Consider the following 8,591-nt stretch of genomic DNA (forward strand, 5'->3'; position numbering starts at 1 on the left):
GATGGAGATCACAAGCACAAGATGATGATGGCCATATCATATCACTTACATTGATTGCATGTGATGCTAAACTTTTTATGCATCTTATCTTGCTTTGATTGACGGTAGCATTATAAGATGATCTCTCACTAAAATTTCAAGATAAAAGTGTTCTCCCTGAGTATGCACCGTTGCGGAAGTTCTTCGTGCTGAGACACCACGTGTTGATCGGGTGTGATAGGCTCTACGTTCAAATACAACGGGTGCAAAACAGTTGCACACGCGGAATACTCAGGTTAAACTTGACGAGGCTAGCATATGCAGATATGGCCTCTGAACACGGAGACCGAAAGGTCGAGCGTGAATCATATAGTAGATATGATCAACATGGTCATGTTCACCATTGAAACTACTCCATCTCACGTGATGATCGGACATTGTTTAGTTGATATGGATCACGTGATCACTTAGAGGATTAGAGGGATGTCTATCTAAGTGGGAGTTCTTAAGTAATATGATTAATTGAACTTAAATTTATCATGAACTTAGTCCTGATAGTATTTTGCCAATTATGTTGTAGATCAATAGCTCGCGTTGTTGCTTCCCTGTGTTTATTTTTGATATGTTCCTAGAGAAAAAATTATGTTGAAAGATGTTAGTAGCAAAGATGCGGATTGGATCCGTGATCTGAGGATTATCCTCATTGCTGCACAGAAAAATTATGTCCTTGATGCACCGCTAAGTGACAGACCTATTGCAGGAGCAGATACAGATGTTATGAACGTTTGGCTAGCTCAATATGATGACTACTTGATAGTTTAGTGCACCATGCTTAACGGCTTAGAATCGGGACTTCAAAGACGTTTTGAACGTCATGGACCATATGAGATGTTCCAGGAGTTGAAGTTAATATTTCAAGCAAATACCCGAGTTGAGAGATATGAAGTCTCCAACAAGTTCTATAGCTAAAAGATGGAGGAGAATCGCTCAACTAGTGAACTTGTGCTCAGATTGTCTGGGTACTACAATCGCTCGAATCAAGTGGGAGTTAATCTTCCAGATAAAATAGTGATTGACAGAATTCTCTAGTCACCATCACCAAGTTAGTAGAACTTCATGATGAACTATAGTATGTAAGGGATGACGAAAGTAATTCCCGAGCTCTTCGCGATGCTGAAATCGACGAAGGTAGAAATCAAGAAAGAGCATCAAGTGTGGATGGTTAACAAGACCACTAGTTTCAAGAAAAGGGCAAAGGGATAGAAGGGGAACTTCAAAAAGAACGGCAAGCAAGTTGCTACTCAAGTGAAGAAGCCCAAGTCTGTACCTAAGCCTGAGACTAAGTGCTTCTACTGCAAAGGGACTGGTCACTGGAAGCGGAACTGCCCCAAGTATTTGGTGGATAAGAAGGATGGCAAAGTGAACAAAGGTATATTGGATATACATGTTATTGATGTGTACTTACTAGTGTTTATAGCAACCCCTCGGTATTTGATACTGGTTTAGTTGCTAAGAGTAGTAACTCGAAACGGGAGTTGCAGAATAAACAAAGACTGGTAAAAAGGCGAGGTGACGATGTGCGTTGGAAGTAGTTCCAAGATTGATATGATCACCATCGCACACTCCTTGTACTTTTGGGATTAGTGTTGAAACTAAATAAGTGTTATTTGGTGTTTGCGTTGAGCATGAATATGATTTGATCATGTTTATTGCAATACGGTTATTCATTTAAGTTAGAGAACAATTGTTGTTCTGTTTACATGAATAAAAACCTTCTATGGTCATACACACCAACGAAAATGGTTTGTTGGATCTCGATTGTAGTGATACACATATTCATAATAATGAAGCCAAAAGATGCAAAGTTAATAATGATAGTGCAACTTATTTGTGGCACTGCCGTTTAGGTCATATTGGTGTAAAGCGCATGGGGAAATTCCATACTGATGGGATTTTGGAATCACTTGATTATGAATCATTTGATGCTTGCGAACCATGCCTCATGGGCAAGATGACTAAGACTCCGTTCTCAGGAACAATGGAGCGAGCAACTGACTTATTGGAAATAATACATACTGATGTATGCGGTCCGATGAGTGTTAAGGCTCACGGCAAGTATCATTATTTTCTGACCTTCACAGATGATTTGAGCAGATATGGGTATATCTACTTAATGAAACATAAGTCTGAAACATTTGAAAAGTTCATATAATTTTAGAGTGAAGTGGAAAATCATCGTAACAAGAAAAATAAAGTTTCTATGATCTGATCGTAGAGAAGAGTATTTGAGTTAGAGTTTGGCCTTCAGTTAAAACAATGTGAAATAGTTTCACTACTCACGCCACCTGGAACACCATGGTGTAATGGTGTGTCCGAACGTCGTTATCGTACTTTATTAGATATGGTGCGATATATGATGTATCTTACCGATCTACCACTATCGTTTTGGGGTTATGCATTAGAGACAGCTGCATTCACGTTAAATAGGGCACCATCAAAATCCGTTGAGACGACGCCTTATGAACTGAGGTTTAGCAAGAAACCAAAGTTGTCGTTTCTTAAAATTTTGGGGTTGCGATGCTTATGTGAAAAAGTTTCATCCTGATAAGCTCAAACCCAAATCGGAGAAATGTGTCTTCATAGGATACCCAAAGGAGACAGTTGGGTACACCTTCTATCACAGATCCGAAGGCAAGACATTCGTTGCTTAAAATGGATCCTTTCTAGAGAAGGAGTTTCTCTCGAAAGAAGTGAGTGGGAGGAAAGTAGAACTTGATGAGGTAACTGTACCTGCTCCCTTATTGGAAAGTAGTTCATCACAGAAATCTGTTCCTGTGAATCCTACACCAATTAGTGAGGAAGTTAATGATGATGATCATGTAACTTCAGATCAAGTTACTACCAAACCTCGTAGGTAAACCAGAGTAAGATCCGCACCAGAGTGGTACAGTAATCCTGTTCTGGAGGTTATGTTACTAGACCATGACGAACCTACGAACTATGAAGAAGCGATGGTGAGCCCAGATTCCACAAAATGGCTTGAGGCCATGAAATCTGAGATGAGATCCATGTATGAGAACAAAGTATGGACTTTGATTGACTTGCCCAATGATCGGCGAGCCATTGAGATTAAATGGATCTTCAAGAGGAAGACAGACAGTGATAGTAGTGTTCCTGTCTACAAAGCTAGAATTGTCGCAAAAAGGTTTTCGACAAGTTCAAGGTGTTGACTACGATGAGATTTTCTCACTCGTATCTATGCTTAAGTCTGTCTGAATCATGTTAGAAATTGCCACATTTTATGAAATATGGCAAAAAGTAAAACAAAACTGCATTCCTTAATGGATTTATTAAAGAAGAGTTGTATATGATGCAACCAGGAGGTTTTGTCAATCCTAAAAGTGCTAACAAAATATGCAAGCTCCAGCGATCCATCTATGGACTGGTGCAAGCATCTCGGAGTTGGAATATACGCTTTGATAAGTTGATCAAAGGATATAGTTTTATACAGACTTGCGGTGAAGCCTGTATTTACAAGAAAGTGAGTGGGAGCACTACAACATTTCTGATAAGTATATGTGAATGACATATTGTTGATCGGAAATAATGTAGAATGATTCTGCAAAGCATAAAGGAGTGTTTGAAAGGAGTTTTTCTAAGAAAGACCTCGGTGAAGCTGCTTACATATTGAGCATCAAGATCTATAGAGATAGATGAAGACGCTTGATAAGTTTTTCAATGAGTACATACCTTAACAAGATTTTGAAGTAGTTCAAAATAGAACAGTCAAAGAAAGAGTTCTTGCCTGTGTTACAAGGTGTGAAATTGAGTAAGACTCAAAGCCCGACCACGGCAGAAGATAGAAAGAGAATGAAAGTCATTCCCTATGCCTTGTCCATAGGTTCTATAAAGTATGCCATGCTGTGTACCAGATCTATTGTATACCCTACACTTATTTTGGCAAGGGAGTACAATAGTGATCTAGGAGTAGATCACTGGACAGCGGTCAAAATTATCCTTAGTGGAATAAGGATATGTTTCTCGATTATGTAAGTGACAAAAGGTTCGTCGTAAAGGGTTACGTCGATGCAAGTTTTGACACTAAATCTAGATGACTCTAAAGTCTCGGTCTAGATACATATTGAAAGTGGGAGCAATTAGCTAGAGTAGCTCCGTGTGGAGCATTGTAGAGATAGAAATTTGCAAAATACTTACGGATCTGAATGTGACAGACCCGTTGACTAAAATTATCTCACAATCAAAACATGATCACACCTTAGTACTCTTTGGGTGTTAATCACATAGCGATGTGAACTAGATTATTGACTCTAGTAAACCCTTTGAGTGTTGGTCACATAGAGATGTGAACTATGGGTGTTAATCACATGGTGATGTGAATTATTGATGTTAAATCACATGGCGATGTGAACTAGATTATTGACTCTAGTGCAAGTGGGAGACTGAAGAAAATATGTCCTAGAGGCAATAATAAAGTATTATATATTTCCTTATATCATGATAAATGTTTATTATTCATGCTAGAATTGTATTAACCGGAAACATAATACATGTGTGAATACATAGACAAACAGTGTGTCACTAGTATGCCTCTACTTGACTAGCTCGTTAATCAAAGATGGTTATGTTTCCTAGCCATAGACATGAGTTCTCATTTGATTAACGGGATCGCCTCATTAGGAGAATGACGTGATTGACCTGACCCATTCCGTTAGCTTAGCACCCGATCGTTTAGTATGTTGCTATTGCTTTCTTCATGACTTATACATGTTCCTATGACTATGAGATTATGCAACTCCCGTTTACCGGAGGAACACTTTGTGTGCTACCAAACATCACAACGTAAATGGGTGATTATAAAGGTGCTCTACAGGTGTCTCCAAAGGTACTTGTTGGGTTCGCGTATTTCAAGATTAGGATTTGTCACTCCGATTGTCGGAGAGGTATCTCTGGGCCCACTCGGTAATGCACATCACTATAAGCCTTGCAAGCATTGTGACTAATGAGTTAGTTGCGGGATGATGTATTACGGAACGAGTAAAGAGACTTGCCAGTAACGAGATTGAACTAGGTATCGAGATACCAACGATCGAATCTCGGGCAAGTAACATACCGATGACAAAGGGAACAACGTATGTTGTTATGCGGTTTGACCAATAAAGATCTTCGTAGAATATGTGGGAGCCAATATGAGCATCCAAGTTCTGCTATTGGTTATTGACCGGAGAGGTGTCTCTGTCATGTCTACATAGTTCTCGAACCCGTAGGGTCCGCACGCTTAACGTTACGATGACAGTTATATTATGAGTTTATATGTTTTGATGTACCGAAGGTTGTTCGGAGTCCCGGATGTGATCACGGACATGATGAGGAGTCTCGAAATGGTCGAGACATAAAGATTGATATATTGGACGACTATATTCGGACACCGGAAGTGTTCCGGAGAAGTTTCGGATAAAACCGGAGTGCTGGAGGGGTTACCGGAACCCCCCGGGGAAGTATTGGGCCTTAGTGGGCCTTGAGGGGAGAGAGAGGGCAGCAGCCAGGAGGTGGCGTGCCCCCTCCCATGAGGAGTCCTATTAGGACTAGGAGAGGGGGGCGCAGCCCCTCTTTTCCTCTCCCTCTCCCTCTCTTTCCTTCCCCCCCTCTCTTCCTAGTTGGACTAGGAAAGGGGAGTCCTACTCCTACTAGGAGGAGGACTCCCCCCTCTCCTTGGCGCGCCTAGGGCAGCCGGCCTCCCCCTTGCTCCTTTATATACGGGGGCAGGGGGCACCTCTATACACACTTGATATACGATATTTTAGCCGTGTGCGGTGCCCCCCTCCACCATATTACACCTCGATAATACCGTTGCGGAGCTTAGGCGAAGCCCTGCGTCGGTGGAACATCATCATCGTCACCACGCCACGTGCTGACGAAACTCTCCCTCAACACTCGGCTGGATCGGAGTTCGAGGGACGTCATCGAGCTGAACGTGTGCTGAACTTGGAGGTGCCGTACGTTCGGTACTTGATCGGTCGGATCGTGAAGACGTACGACTACATCAACCGCGTTGTGATAACGCTTCCGCTGTCGGTCTACGAGGGTACGTGGACAACACTCTCCCCTCTCGTTGCTATGCATCACCATGATCTTGCGTGTGCGTAGGAAATTTTTTGAAATTACTACGTTCCCCAACAAGATATATATCAGGAACAAATCTACCCTCAAAATGTGGAATATTCAATTTTAGTTTAGGGAGATGGTCAGGATCTCGTACCAGAGCTGGTGGTGCAGCCCCACCATTGCGATTATATGCATGTGGACGACTTGGTGTTGGTGGTTGCACGTAGTTATGATTTTGATCAACCTCATCCTCGTAATCGCCCGCATAATCATCATCCTCCAGCAGCAGCAGTAGCAGGAGCCAAAGAAGCATCAACAATAGGTACAACAGCTCCAGAAGTTTGACCATCCGTAATAGGAACACGCTTCGCTCGTCCGAACTGATTCGGAAGGGGCCGTTGTTGTTGTCGTTGTAGATGTGCGATAGGTGCAGCCGGTGGTGGTGGGGGGAAGACGCGTGAGCAATTCATTAAACTTGTTATCCAGCTTTGTCTCGAACGACTTCTCCATTCCATCTATCTTCTCCATGGCCTCTTCAAATCTGTTTAGCACATCTCCCACCTGGCCACTCATCATTTGCTGAAATTTATCATGCAACTCCTTGTTCATCATGTTCTCCCAATCAATCTCGTCGGCTTGTGATCCTGCCATGGTTAGCAGCAATAGAAACACACAAGAATATGATCCTACAGACTACTAACAAGTGGTGGTGGTGGGTGTCACAAATCCGTCAAGCAAAACTCAAATTCTCACCAGTTCTTACCCAGCAGCAGGCGGTGATCGGCAACCGTTGTAGTCAAAACTCTCAAAGCTTGGATAGAGCGATTACCAGGGAGAGTCAAACGCACGACGTAGATTTATGTGGAGCTAGGAAGGCTTATAATATGGTAGCAAAAAGATTAGCAATAATCAATTCAGAGATGCAAAGTTGAATAAACGCTCAACGACGATACTGTGCTGGTCCTAGGCTAGACCGTGCTAGAGACGCGAGCCTAGAACACTAACAAAATCACGGCGCTGCACGTAAACAAGGGAAAAGCACACTCTAGAAATTTTGTTTTTCGCTCTTTTTTTGCGCTCCTCTTTTTTTGCGTTCCTCTTTTTTTTGCGAAAAATCACTATAATGGCGAGTGTCTCAAAACTCTTCCCAGGTCAAGCTGACAGGATGGGCACGAAATTTTTTTGTGACTTTTTTTCGGAAATCAGGGCAGCGACGACGAAAAAGTGCGACAAAAAATCACTATGATGGCACGTGGCTCAAAAGACTCAGAAAAGCCTAAAAATTGCCTGCGAAAATTTTGGCCTAAAAACTGCCCAGGGGTCTCCAGACTCTTTTTTTCCGAAACCTACTCAGGCAAGGAAACACGAATCGGAAATTAGACGGATCTCGAAAACAAACCTAATATGAAAGGAACTCGGATTGGTGGTGGATATATGGTGGTAGGATATGGCAGCGGTGGTGGTATATGGATACAGATTGGTGGTGGTATATGGATACAGATTGGTGATGATATATGGAGATGGATCGGTGGCGGATAAGCGGTGGTGGTAGATGGTAGGGGCGATGATGATGGTGCGGCGGCGGCGTGACAACTTATGACCAGAACTCGAAACTCTAAGGAAACTAGACGCTAAGACCAGCAACTTGACACGACGATGCAACCGCAAATTCAACAAAGCAAAATACTGAAAACACTATGCAAAGGCTCAGACTGGTTCAGATATGATGAACTAACCCTAATTTTTTGTGTGGCGTTTTCGTAGACAGTAGGTATGAAGAACAGACTCGATCTAAACTATGAAAAACTGTAAAATCTCACCGAGCAACCTGGAAATCTGATACCACTTGATAGAGGCAAAGGTGTCCCGTCTTTCAATGAGATTGTGGCTATCCTTTTGGAGGAAGTTGACTTTGACGATCCAACTACGAATGTGTGAGGACATCGCGCCTTAGCAATCGCTAAACCAACTCCGAGAGGTTATTGACCACGCCGGAGCACGATCAACCTGACCACGAAGGTCTGTTTCCTGTAGGCAAACGAAGAATAAGCAAGAAACTAAGATTGCAATCTGGATATTGCGAATATAAGAGGAAAGCTTTATTGATCAAGGTGGGGTTCTGTGACGCCTTTGTCTGGTCGTTGAACACAAACGAAGTACGCGAAGTTGCAGCTATGTCGAACTTTAATCTAAACAAAACCAAAAGTCTAAACGATGCCCTAAGGGCTGTATGTATGGAGGAGAGAGGGGGGAATTTCGTGACCCTTGGAGGAGGGGTCCGAAACCAACCCTAACTCTTGTTTTCCCACACATACAGACTCTAAAAACTGGCTATAATCAAGTATTTCAAAATTACATGGGCCTGGCCCAAAAATAAGGTGACGCAGCACCTAGAATAGCCTCTGGACGAAATTTATGAAGTGGCATCTTGTATATTTCGTCCAAGGCTTCATGCACTCATTATGGTGGCTTCAAAGTCATGGAATCAT

This window comes from Triticum aestivum, chromosome 7D (genome assembly GCF_018294505.1).
Source record: "Triticum aestivum cultivar Chinese Spring chromosome 7D, IWGSC CS RefSeq v2.1, whole genome shotgun sequence".
Classification (NCBI taxonomy): Eukaryota; Viridiplantae; Streptophyta; class Magnoliopsida; order Poales; family Poaceae; genus Triticum; species Triticum aestivum.